The sequence below is a fragment of the Suncus etruscus genome, chromosome 11, assembly GCF_024139225.1.
Source record: "Suncus etruscus isolate mSunEtr1 chromosome 11, mSunEtr1.pri.cur, whole genome shotgun sequence".
Lineage (NCBI taxonomy): Eukaryota > Metazoa > Chordata > Mammalia > Eulipotyphla > Soricidae > Suncus > Suncus etruscus.
In genome coordinates, this window is record NC_064858.1 from 57,341,100 (window position 1) to 57,355,287 (window position 14,188).

The following is a 14,188-nucleotide window of genomic DNA, read 5'->3' on the forward strand; positions in this document are numbered from 1 at the left end:
GGTGGTAAACCTCTTTTTCTATTTTTTTGCAATTGAGTTTTTAAGGTTCTGTGAGTCCTTTCTACAATGGCCTGTCCCCTACAATTGTAAGGAATTCCTCTGAGATGTCTTATCTGCCATTCCTTACAAAAAAATTCAAAAGTTTTGCTAACATAGGCTGGCCCATTATCAGTTTTTATAGAATATGGAATACCCATCACAGAGAAACATTGTAAAAGAAAACTACAAGCAGCCTTAGATTTTTGAGAAGACATGGGAATTGCCCACATAAACCGAGAATAAGTGTCCACCACAACATGAAGATAAGGTTTCCTTGGAAATAAATCTGTTTGAGTTATATCCATTTGCCAAAGTTCGTTAGACTGTAAGCCTCTTGGGTTTGCTCCTGCTATGTGAGTCTTTTTTGTTAACGGTGCACATACGTTGCAGTTTTCTACAATTTCTCTAGCTTGCCTCCATGGAATTTGGTAATTCACATGTAAACGGCGAGCATTTGTGTGTAGGGCTGAATGTTCCTCTATAGGTGATTTAAATATAGGCATTGCTAGCAAGTCAGCAGTTTTATTTCCTTGAGCCATAGGTCCTGGAAGACCTGAGTGGGCTCTAATATGTGTGATGAAGATGGGCTCAGTTCGTTTTTGAAGAAGCTGCTGTAATTGTTTAAGTAAGTCCTGTATGATCGGGTTATTAGCATTAAGGGATGCAGTGGCTATCACATGACATAAATTTACCACATACAAAGAATCAGAAACTATATTCATGGCTTCAGATACATTTTCTAATAGGTAAATTAACGTTGCTAATTCAACTTTCTGTGCAGATTTATATTTGGTATCTATGGTCATATTAATGTTGTCTCCAGTTATTCCTCCTTTTCCATTTTGGGATCCATCAATGTAAAAAACCTTGGCATTGGGAATAGGGGAATCCCGAACAATTGAAGAAATAACAAACTGAGTTTTCTTTAAAAAGTCCCAAATTTTTCCTGCTGGATAATGGGAGGATATTTCTCCTGTGAAATCTGAGAGGGCCCTTTGTAGAGATTCATTAATTGGCAATATTGACTCAATTTCCTTTTTTGGTACTGGCAAAACTATTATATCTGGATCAAAACCTAGTAAAGATATAGATCTGAGTCTTGCCTTGATAATAATCTCTGAAATCAGTTGTAAGTAGGGGACAACTGAGCGAGGTTGTTTGTTATGTAAATACACCCATTCCAAAGGTCCTGACTGTTGCATCAAGGCCCCTGTGGGGGTTTCTATTGTAGGGAAGATTAACAGTAATACCTTTTCTCCTGGGATGAATCTTGAGAGAAACGATTTTTGTAATCTGCTCAAGAAGATGTCCAATTCATTTTTTGCAGCTGTTGTTAAATTTCTCGGGCTATCTAAAGCAGGATCACCCTCCAACGTTTTAAACAGATTAGATAACTCTGCATTTGGGATTCCTAGTGCAGGGCGGAGCCAATTTACGTCACCTAAAAGTCTCTGAAAATCATTAAGCGTTCTGAGGTTTTCTTTTTTGATAGAAAATTTTTGTGGACGTATAGACGTCCGGTCCAAAATAAAACCCAAATATTGATACGGTGGCATTATCTGTATTTTTTCTAAAGCTATTTTCAGTCCTGATGTTTGTAAACAGTCAGTAACATAAGAGTATAATTCCTGTAAATCTGTTTCGTTGTTCATTGTGAGCAAGATATCATCTGTATAATGAAATATCATGGCTTGAGGAAATTTTTCACGAGCAGGGCTCAAAACCTTATCTACAAAAAACTGACACATGGTTGGGGAATTCAGCATGCCTTGGGGGAGAACAGTCCATTGGAAACGTCTGCAGGGATGGGTATTATTGAGAGAAGGAACTGAGAATGCAAAACGTTTTTTATCATCTGGGTGGATAGGAATATGGTAGAAGCAGTCTTTCAGATCAATTATAATTAGTGGCCATTCCTTTGGAATAACTACAGGTGATGGTAAACCAGTCTGCAATTTGCCCATAGGTATCATGGATAAATTTATAGCTCTAAGATCCATCAAAAGTCTCCATTTACCGGATTTCTTTTTTATAGTGAATATAGGTGAATTCCATTGAGAAAAAGATGGTTCAATATGTCCTAAACTTAGCTGTTCCTCCACTAATTCTGTCAGCACCTTTAATTTATCAGTTTTAAGGGGCCACTGACCTGTCCAAATTGGTTCATCAGATTTCCATTTTATTTTTATTGGTGCTGGTGTTTTTACGGTAGTGGCCCCCACTAAAAATTTTGGGTTTTTAAATCAAAAGAAGGTTCGGACTCTTCTGGAGCTAATGGGATGTGGAATTCTGCTTTCCACTGTTTGTGTAGGTCACGGCCCCACAGGGATGGTGAAAATGGGCCCACGTGAGGTCTGATTATTGCTTTTTGATTTTCTGGGCCGTAAAATAGTATAGTCCTCGTACTCAACAGACAGGAACTCAGGCCTCCTATTCCTTCTAGGGAATACGGGATTTCCTGAAGAGGCCAATTTTCTGGCCATTCTTTATCAGAAATTACGGTAACCTGAGCACCCGTATCTATCATTCCATCAAAGGGTTTGCCTTCCAAGTGAAGTTTGATCATTGGGTGTTCATCTTTACATTTAGTAACCAGAGCCACGATTGGGTTTTGAGCAGCACCCGGATCTGTGCTTCCAAAACCTCCAATTCTAGTCTTATCTGAAGTCCCAAATTTGACATAAGGCACTATTACTATCTGGGCAATCGCTTCTCCTTTTTTAAAGGTCCATGTAACTGGTACAGTAATAACTACAATGATTTCTCCCATGGAATCTGAGTCAATGACACCAGTGATTACTGATATACCCTTTATGTTGAGGGAACTTCTGCCAAGAATCAAACCCATGGTATCTGGGGGTGGCGGGCCTACAATGCCAGTTTCTAACATGTAGGGGCATGCTCCTGGGTAAATTGTAATGTCCTCTGGGCATAATATGTCTAATCCGGCACTCCCTGAAGTAGAGTGGATTAATTCCCTTATCGTGATGAATTTTCTTGGGCTGGGCTTGGAAGGATTATTGTCTGTGAACTTTGCCCCTGATTTGGAAGGGCCTGGGGGGAGGCCCTGTGGGCGTTTCCCTGCATCTTGTATGTGTGTTCTTGGGGAGCTGAATTTATAAGGAGACGACAATTTCTTTTGATATGTCCCTGTTTTCCACAATGGTAGCAGGCGATTTGCCTCCTGGGGACTGTGTTGAAACCTCTACTTAGGTTATTATTAATGAGGTTTCTGGATCTGCAATCTTTCGCCCAGTGGCGACCCCTTTTGCATTTTGGGCAAAGACCTGGTTTCCGGAAAGTGTTCTGTCCCCGAGGGGAGTAAGACATTGTTCCCTTGGTAACTGGGAAGGTTTGTACTGAGTCTGAGTGGGGTGGGGGTTGGGGTTCCACATAGACATTCCGGCAGGCATAAAGGTAATCATTCAGATCTGACTTTTCATTTAATGTATTCAATACTAATCTACAGGCTGAATTTGCATTATGATAGGCCACAGATTTTACTAGGAAGTTTCTAATCTCCTCATCTTCCACCTGTAACTTCAGAGCATCTTTAATCTTACCTACAAACTCTGCAAATGACTCATAAGGGCCTTGGGTAATTTTTAAAAAGTTTCCTCTACCAATGCTGTTAGAATCAATTTTTTCCCATGCTGACAATGCAATCTCCCTGATTAAATTTAAGATTTCCTTAGGTAAAGCTGCTTGTGTCTGAATATTTGCAAATTGATTTTCTGCCATCAATAATTCATACGATAGAGTAACACCTGCCACTTGCTTTTTCATACCATCCGGACTATATAATTTAGCTTTTACGCCTTCTGAATAGTACATTTCCCATTCAGTTCGCTGTTTAGACGACAGGCATATTTCAGCGATTCTTTTAAAATCATACAAAGTCCAAGATGAGTTATGACTCCAAAGTCTTAATAACTCCACACTGTATGGCGATTTTGGCCCATTTTCTTTACATGATCTTTTAAACCGATCTAATTCTTCCATCTGATAGGGTACATAGTTAGAAACATTTACCCCGTCTATAGGGGATAAGGCCTGATTAGCAAAATTACTCTGAATAGAGCTCTGAGACTGAGCATGTGGTTCATTTTTTGAATCTGCTCTGCTCTGCGATTCAATTTTGTGACTAGAAGGAGGCATACTTCGTGGAGTTAGCACTGGAGGTAGATCATTATCTGAGTCACTACTGTCAAGCAATTCACTAGAATCAGGCTTAACATTCTGAGTTGTTTTTCTTCCAGCAAAAATTTCTATATTGTTGATGGTGGGGCTGGATTCGTCAGCCTGCACCTTGGTCTGAGTTTTCGTCAGATAAATTTCATTATTATCTATACTGGTTTTAGCCTCACCATTTCTACACTTTCTATTTCCTAAATAGAAATAACAGCAAATAACTATGCTCATAATAATAACGTTAGTCAACACAGAAATTCCACAAACTATGATGGCTAGAGACACTACACTTTTCATTTGAAATATAGACCACAACCATCCAACTGCAGTGATTGTCCTTAGATCAAAACCAATTAGTTTTAAACAAAATGGAATGATCCACTTGTATACTAGAGCACCAATGCGTAAGACTAAGGGTGGTAAAATCCACATGACTAACCACAGAAACCATTTGATGGTCAGCATAGGAAATTTCCAATGAAATATTTCACTTACAGTTCTGAGGGTCCAGGGTTCAGGTCCCTGTCCGGGCGTCATTATGTAGCAGGACAGCCCCTGAAGAGGTTGACTGATGGAGGGATGGAGAATGAGGCCCTTTTCTTCCAGCTCGGAGCACGTGTCTGCCACCCTGTCTAGCCCACGGTTCTGAGGTGAAACGGCGGGTAAACAGCTCGCAGACAATCAGGCTCGTGGAAATATTTGCTTTATTCGGATGGACAAAACTGAAGTCCAAAGACTCCGATTCAGTTCCAGCCAGCAAAAAGCCTCTCGCCTTCCACAGACCCTTGCTCTTATAGTCCAGAGTCAGGTCCCACCCAATGGTGGGATCAGATACCAACCAATGGTGGAAGCAGAATCAGGTCCTACCCTAGGGTGGGGGCAGAATGCCAGGTCACACCCTAGGGTAGGGCACAATCACCTAATCAGATTAGGGTGAGCAACATAGTAATCCCCCAAAATATTTACATACACAACACGTTTTGATGCTGCCCAAGCAAATAAACAGTTTCAAGCATCTTCAACTATAAAAACAATAAATTCTGAATTTTAAAACTAGAAATAATCACCTATAAAAGAATAATAAACAAACCAGGACAGTAATTTAATCTTTGTCAACTGGCCTGGAGTACCAAGATTATTGGGCATGATTTTTATATCTAATAAAGTAATTTTCTTTTCTTTTTGTTTGTTTTTGTTTTGATTTGTTTTTTGGGGGGTCACCCCGGCAGCACTCAGGGGTTACTCCTGGCTCCATTCTCAGAAATCTCTCCTGGCAAGCTCAGAGGACCATATGGGATGCAGGGATTCGAACCACCAGCCTCCTGCATGAAAGGCAAACACCTTATCTCCATGCTATCTCTCTGGCCCCTAATAAAGTAATTTTCAAATACATGAACATAACACAAAAAACTGTTGTAATTTCCAAAATGTAACTGTTCATTTGTGGAGTAAAAGTTATATTCTTTTGCTAATATTTCTTTTTATAATGAGAAATTTCTCAAATATATTAAATATAAATATGGTAGCACAATAAATGTGTATTTCAGGATCAGACAGATGGTCTGGGAATTAAGATGTTTGCTCTACATGCTGTGGGCTCGCATTCAATCCCCTGCACTACATATGGTTCTCTAAGAACCACTTGGAGTGACCCCTGAGAACAGAGCCAGAAGAAAGCCCTGAGCACCACCAGGTATGGTCCATAAAACAAAACAAAAAGTAATGAAGTGTAAATGGCAGAAAGGTTGATCATACTATGTACAATGAATTCTCACTTAGCATCACATATGGAATCTTGGTCCTCCAATAACATGATTTTTGTTCCCATGAGCCACGGTTCTTAATTTTTTATCAATGCTATGATGAAATAAAGATTTTTTTTAAACTAGAGTATTTCCTTAAACCTAGAAACAATTCACATAATCATACTGAGTGAAGTCAGTCAAAAGAAGAGGGAAGAAAAAAAAACACTTCCCTCATATCTGGGATATATGGAAACACAGTAAGGAAATAAAAAATAAATACCGGGGCCGGGCGGTGGCACTAAAGGTAAGGTGCCTGCCTTGCCTTATGGTCCCCCAAGCCAGGAGCAACTTCTGAGCACATAGCCAGGAGTAACCCCTGAGCGTTACCGGGTGTGGCTCAAAAAAAAACCAAAAAACAAAAAAACCAAAAAAATAAATACCAAAAAAAAAGCAACTGAAACTGAGAACTAGTCTTTAGTAAGGAGCATATTACAGCAGGGAAGTACAGGAGCAGTAGGAATGAGTGGGGGTGGTGGTGTTGGGATTCACTGAGACCGTGGTGGAGGGAAGCAGACATAGATGGAGGGTGTGGAGTGGAATATTTTATGCATGAAATTCTTCCAGAATCAATATTTTAAATCATGCACCTAAAATTAAAAATGATTTACATTTTACAAATGTACGGTATGGGGCCAGAGATATAGAGCAGTGGGAAGGCTCTTGCCTTGCACATAACCTTCCTAGGTTCCATCCCTGATACCCTATATGGTCCCCTGAGCACATCCAAGAGTGATCCCTGAGCACAGTGGCAGGAATAAACCTTTAGCATATCCCACTTAAGCCTAAAAACCAAAAAGATTTTTGTTTTGTTTTGTTTTGTTTTGTGGGTCACACAGGCAGCGCTCAGGAGTTACTTACTCCTGGCTCTATGCTTAGAAATCGCTCCTGGCAGGCTTGGGGGACCATATGGGATGCCGGAATTTGAACCACTGTCCTTCTGCTTGCAAGGCAAACACCCTACCTCCATGCTCTCTCTCTGGCCCAAAAGATCTTTTTTTGTTAATTTTATAATAGAGTCAGATAGTACAATGGGTCAGACACTTTTTCAGAGTGACACCTAAATACTGTTGGGAGTAGTCATCAAGCAAAAAAAAATTCACAATATTGTGGCCCAGGGGATACAGCTCAGTGCAAAATGTGCCTTGTAAGCATGAGACCACAAGCTGGATCACTGGCACTGGAATGATGACTGGAATGATCCAGCAGCACTGCCATTTGCAATTTCCAGTGTTCACCACAGTGTGTGTGAGTCTTGTGTGAGTGCCACCACATAAGCCTGCACCTGCCCACCTGCTGCCCCCGCTAGCACATGTGACACCAGAGTTAAATGTACAGCTCCTAGCAAGCAATGCAGTGATATATGCAGTCTCTAGTCGTCACAGCAACAACCTCAAACGGAGGGTGAGAGGAAAGTAATTAAAAAAAAATCAATAAAGTTCTGGAGCCAGTGTTTGCCTGAGTTTGAACCCTAACACCCCAGGAGTGATTCCTGAACACAAAGCCAGGAATAAGCCCCTAGCGCCTACGAGTGTGACCCAAAACTAACAACAAATTAAGTTCTAAATAATTGACAGAAAAAAGAAAAAGAAAAACCAACAATGGTTCAATTCAAAAGAAAAGGACTGGAGTTCATGCTTTGCACTAAGTAACCAGGATTGAATCCTTGGCACTGGTAGGCTTGCTCCCCTGAGCACCCCCAATGCCTGTGCTAAACCCCCCAAGCACCACTGGGTGTGGCCCCCAAACCAATAAATAAAAGTTAAAGTTCACAATCATTAGAGGACAAGAGAGATTAGTGTAGAGTGCTTGCCTTTTTTTTTTTTTTTTTTTTTTGGTTTTTGGGCCACACCCTGTGACGCTCAGGGGTTACTCCTGGCTATGCGCTCAGAAGTTGCTCCTGGCTTCTTGGGGGACCATATGGGACGCCGGGGGATCGAACCGCGGTCCATCCTAGGCTAGCGCAGGCAAGGCAGGCACCTTACCTCCAGCGCCACCGCCCGGCCCCAAAGCGTTAATGGCATTCTTTTTTTTTTTTTTTTTTTTTTTTTTTTGGTTTTTGGGCCACACCCGTTTGAAGCTCAGGGGTTACTCCTGGCTATGCGCTCAGAAATCACCCCTGGCTTGGGGGGACCATATGGGACACCGGGGAATCGAACCTCGGTCCATCCGCTTGCAAGGCAGACACCTAACCTGTAGCGCCACCTTCCCGGCCCCAGAGTGCTTGCCTTTTACACAGTAGACTGGGTTCAATCTCCAGCACCCCATATCATTCCCCCAAACCCTACCAAGATGAGTCTTTTTTTTTTTTTTTTTTTTTGGTTTTTAGGTCACACCTGGAAGTGCTCAGGGGCTACTCCTGGCTCAGTGCTCAGAAATCACCCCTGGCAGGCACAGGGGACCATATGGGATGCTGGGATTCAAACCACTGTCCTGCATGCAAGGCAAACGCCTTACCTCCATGCTATCTCTCCGGCTTCTTTTTTTTTTTTTTTTGGTTTTTGGGCACACCCGGTAACGCTCAGGGGTTACTCCTGGCTATGCGCTCAGAAGTCGCTCCTGGCTTGGGGGACCATATGGGACGCCGGGGGATCGAACCGCGGTCCGTCTCCTAGGCTAGCGCAGGTAAGGCAGGCACCTTACCTCCAGCGCCACCGCCCGGCCCCATCTCTCCGGCTTCTAAGAGGAGTCTTTTGAGCATGAAGCCAAGAGTAGGGGCCAGGCGGTGGCGCTAAAGGTAAGGTGCCTGCCTTACCTGCGCTAGCCTAGGACGGACCGCGGTTCGATCCCCCGGCGTCCCATATGGTCCCCCAAGCCAGGAGTGACTTCTGAGCGCGTAGCCAGGAGTAACCCCTTAGCGTCACCGGGTGTGGCCCAAAAACCAAAAAAAAAAAAAAAAAAGCCAAGAGTAGAGCACCACTAGGTGCGTCCCAAAATACAAAAATAAATATAAAAATGAAATTCACAATGATACAATAAACAATTCTGTAGGTTCTAGTAGATTTACAAGGTCTTAATCTGCCAATACTAATTCCAGAACATACTAATCATTCCAAACAGAAACTGCATGGAAAGCAGTATCTTCCCATCTCTTTCTTCCCAGCCACAAGTAAACTCTGCTCCACTTTCTGTTTCTATACATTTGCCTAGTCATGATCTTTTCTGTGAGTGAAGTGATGTAACACTGACCCTTTTGTGCCATCTTACTTGACTTTGCAGATGTTTCCAAGGTTCATCCTTGTAATCATACTCTTTTCTGTGACTGAATATTATTCTGTTTTCTGTGCTCAGGTAAAACAAGCACCCTACCCTCTGTACTATGTTTGTGCCTACCATTTGTTTACCATTTGTCTACCATCATTGATTTATTCTCATTTGGGAGTTATTTGAGCAAAGGTGCTATGAACATTTAGGAACATATATGGTTTTGTTGTTTTTTGTTTTGGGGCCACACCCAGTGTCCTGGTTCTGTGCTCAGAAATCACTCCCAGCAGGCTTGAAGGACCATGTGGGATGCTAGGGATTTACCCTGGTTGGCCATATGCAAGGCAAATGCCCTACTCACTATGCTATCATTCTGGCCCTGAGATATATTGTTGCTACTGCTGAGTATACACCTGGGAATAAAAATATATGATCATATGATACCTACATTTAGCATTTTGAAGAATTGCTAATCTAGGTTTCCACAGTGACCTCATTGTTTGGTAGAACTATTTTCCACTAGTGGATTCCAAAATCTCCCTCCCCATCCTTACTAAGAACTGGTTTCCTCTATTTTATATCAGTATCAGTAGTGTTTGAGAATTCTTATTGTTCATATTATTGGGAACATGTACTTTTTAAATGACATTCTAATATTTGTGGAATTATTTATTATGCAATAGATACATAAATTATGGAATCATAATTAAAATTATGATTTTAATTTCCCCAATGACAGGTGGTGCTCATATACTTATTTATTGCCTATATGTATATAAAATATATGTGGTTTTTGGGACACATCTGGTGGTGCATAGGGGTTACTCCTGAATCTGTATTTGAGGATTACTCCCTGTGGTGCTTTGGATATCACATTATACTATAATATATCATCATATTCAATCAACTGATTGAAGTTGGGCCTCTTATTGCACAGCTTGTGCTCAGTCCATTGAGCAACCTCTCTGGCCCCTAAATATATGTCTTTAAAGAAGTATATTTTTCACTTTGAAGAAGTATATATATCAACTCCTTTGCCTATTTTTATTGTTTTTAGGGTTTGTTTGCTTTTGTTTTTTGTTTCTAGGGTTTTTCGTTTGGGCTGGCACATCACTCCCACATCCAGTGATGCTCAGGAGTTATTCATGGCTCTGTGCAAAGGGATCACTCCTGACAGTTTTGGGACCATATAGAATGCATGGATACAAACCTGGTTTGGCCATGTGCAAGGCAAATGTCTTACTCTCCATACTATCACTTTCAACACCTATTGTCATTTTAAAATTGAACCTTTTTTTTTTTTTTTTTTTTGGTTTTTGGGTCACACCTCACAGTGCTCAGGGGTTACTCCTGGCTCCATGCTCCTGCCAGGCTCGGGGGACCATATGGGATGCCGGGATTCGAACCAATGACCTTCTGCATGAAAGGGAAATAAATGCCTTACCTCCATGCTATTGAACCTTTTCACTGTTGCTTTGCAACAGTTCTTTGATATGTCCTGATTATAAGGTACTTGTCAAATATATTATTTACAAGTATGTTTTTTTTTGTTTTTTGTGGGTTTTTTGCCACACCCATTTGATGCTCAGGGGTTACTCCTGACTAAGCGCTCAGAAATTGCCCCTGGCTTGGGGGGACCATATGGGATACCGGGGGATAGAACCGTGGTCCTGATCCTTGGCTAGTGCTTGCAAGGCAGACACCTTACCTCTAGCACCACCTCACCGGCCCCATTTACAAGTATGTTTACCTATTGAACAAGTTGTCTTTTCACTTGTCTCTATAGCACAGCGGTAGGGTGTTTGCCTTGCACAAGGCAAACCCTGGGTGAACCCTGGTATGATTTCTGGCATCCCAGATGGTCCCCTAAGCCTTCCAGGACAGATCTCTGAGCACAGAGCCTGAAGTAACCCCTGAGTGCTGTCAGGTGTGACCCCCCCCTTAAAAAAAAGAAAGAAAATACAAACACTGGATAATCTCTCTAATATGGGGAGTTTAAAGAAACAAAGAATGGGAGTGTTAGCACAGTGGGTAGGGTTCTTGCCTTGCAAGTGGTTGACCTAGGTTCAAGCCCTGGCATCCCCTGCACACCACCAAGAGTAATTCCTGAGTGCAGAGCCTTGAGTAACCCCTAAGCATGGCTATATGGCCCCCAAAACAGAAAAGAAACAAAGTGATAACAGTGACGGCTGACAGAACTGAGGGATTCTGGTGAGGGGACACTGGTGGAGGCTCAGTGATGGAAAGATACTGACACTCTGGAGATGGGTTGATGCAATGGCATGGTAAGCATAAAAAGTACTAAAGCTGGGGCTGAGTGATAGCATAACTGTAGGGCATTTGCCTTCCACAGGGCTGACCTGGGAAGGACCCGGGTTCCATCCCTGGCATCCCATATGGTCCCCCGAGCCTGCCAGGAGCGATTTCTGAGTGCAGAGCCAGGTGTAACACCTAATTGTCGCCAGGTGTGTCTCCAAAAACAAAACAACAACAACAAAAAGCTAAAACTACTGCAGACCTATAATACCTTGACTGCAAAAAAAAAAAAAAAAAAGGGCCGGAGAGATAGCACAGCTGCGTTTGCCTTGCAAGCAGTCGATACAGGACCAAAGGTGGTTGGTTCAAATCCCGGTGTCCCATATGGTCCCCCGTGCCTGCCAGGAGCTATTTCTGAGCAGATAGCCAGGAGTCACCCCTGAGCACCGCTGGGTGTGGCCCAAAAACCAAAAAATATATATATATATATATTGGAGGGATGAAGAGAGAGAACAGAAGATAAGTCTCATGTCTGGCATGCAGTAGCCAGGACCCTGGTTCAAATCCCTGATACCACATATCATCTCCTGAAAAGGTCACCATGAATCACTCCTGAGTAAAGAGCCAAGAATAGCTCCTGAACACTTCTGGGTTCCAAACACTTCTGGCCCAAACCCCCAAATCCCTGAAAAGAAAAAAAATGTTTAAATTAAATCAACTTTGGGGCCAGGGATATGATTCAGTAGTATTTTTTCCTTGCAAGTTTGAGGTCTTGCATGCATGCACCAAATAAATATTTGTTGTTTCAACTCTGGGGGTGTACCCAGAAATTTTGTGGAACCATACAGTACCAAGGACTGTACTGTTGCTTCTCTATACACAGCATATACTCAGCCCTTTGTGCTAACTCCACTTATCATGAAGACTTTTGCCAGATTTTCACTATAACATTTTATATCTTGCTTCTCCTTCGGATGTCTTCTCTACATATTCTGCCCCTCTCCATGAGTTTAACCAGTCCATTTTTTATTTGTAATAGACTGTTAATACAGGACAAGTTCTTACTTGACTCAATCTTATTTTATTATATTAAAACATTCATTGTTGATATTTGGATTTTGACTCATCATCTACAAATAGTTATTAGATATAATTGTGTGTCTGTGAGTATCCATTTCTATACCTATCAATTATCACTGTGTGTTATTCGCAAGCAAGTATTAAACATATTATTGAATTCGTGCTATTGAATTCGTGCAAAAGATTGACTTAGTATAGTTGCTTTAGAGAAAAAGCAAATATTATTTGGGGTTTTTTTTTGGGGGGGGTACACCCGGTAATGCTCAGGGGTTACTCCTGGCTATTTGCTCAGAAATTGCTCCTGACTTGGGGAACCGTATGGGACTCCGGGGGATCGGACCTCAGTCTACCGCTTGTATCACTGCTCTGACCCATCACTGTTATTTTCTCTAAACAATGAGCAAAGGGCTATTATTGATTTTCCCCTGCCTGTCCAAATGAAATAGTTCAATCTAAACAATTTGATTTGCTCAAATGTGGATATTTAAGAATACCTAAAATGATTATATTAAATTCAAATATCTCTTCTTAGTTTCAGTAACAATGACATTTGCTATGGGTGTTTTCATTTTCCCAAATTAACCACATATCTTATGCGTGAGAACCTGATAAATATATAGGACAAATGGACCTATTGAATATTAGTTGGCATGATATGAATTTCAATAGACTGGTTAAACAACCAATTTTATCCAAAATATCATGATGCATATAAAACAATGAAGTGAATGCCCTGTCTGGTGAAACAAAGAATCTTTATTATTATTATAGAGAAGTTGTTTTAAATTTTAAAGTTAAAATAAGGAAGTTCTAGTATTGCATAATTTATTATTGTGGGAAAAAGTAGCATCTTGGAACACATCATCTACATTTGCATTTCTATTGAAACTCTATCTTTTTAAACCAACATGCAACATGTCTTTTCTAAAAATGTACTTTGTCCTAAATCTATTTATTATTTTTTTTGACAAGAGGAAAGATCCTATCTTACATATTCAAATTCCTAGCCAGAATATGTTTGTGAACTATTAATCACTGACTCCACCATGGAAGCACTATCACTGACTCCACCATGGAAGCAGTACACACACACACACACACACACATATTGGTTTTGGGGTCACACCAGCAGTGCTCAGGTGTTACTCCTGGCTCTACGCTCAGAAATCGCTCCTGGCAGGCTCAGGGGACCATATGGGATGCCGGGATTCGAACCACTGTCCTTCTGCATGCAAGGCAAACACCTTACCTCCATGCTATCTCTCTGGCCCAAAAGCAGTATTTATTTATTACGTAATTTTTTTTTAATTTGATATAGTGGCACATGCAAGGCAAGCACTCTACAAGTTTTACTATTGTTCCAGGTCCTAAAAAAAAGTTTTTAAGGCTGAAGAGATAATAAGCAGGTTAAAGCATTTGTGGAGGCACACCTAGAGATGCTCTGGGCATACTCGTGGCTTTGCACTCAGAAATCATTTCTGGAGGTTTTGGAGAAATATATGATGCTGGAGATCAAACTCATCTGCATGAAAGACAAGAACCATACTCTGTACTATCTCTCCACCTTACATTTGACCAGTCCCAGTTCATCAATTCCTAGCACTTTATGGTCACCA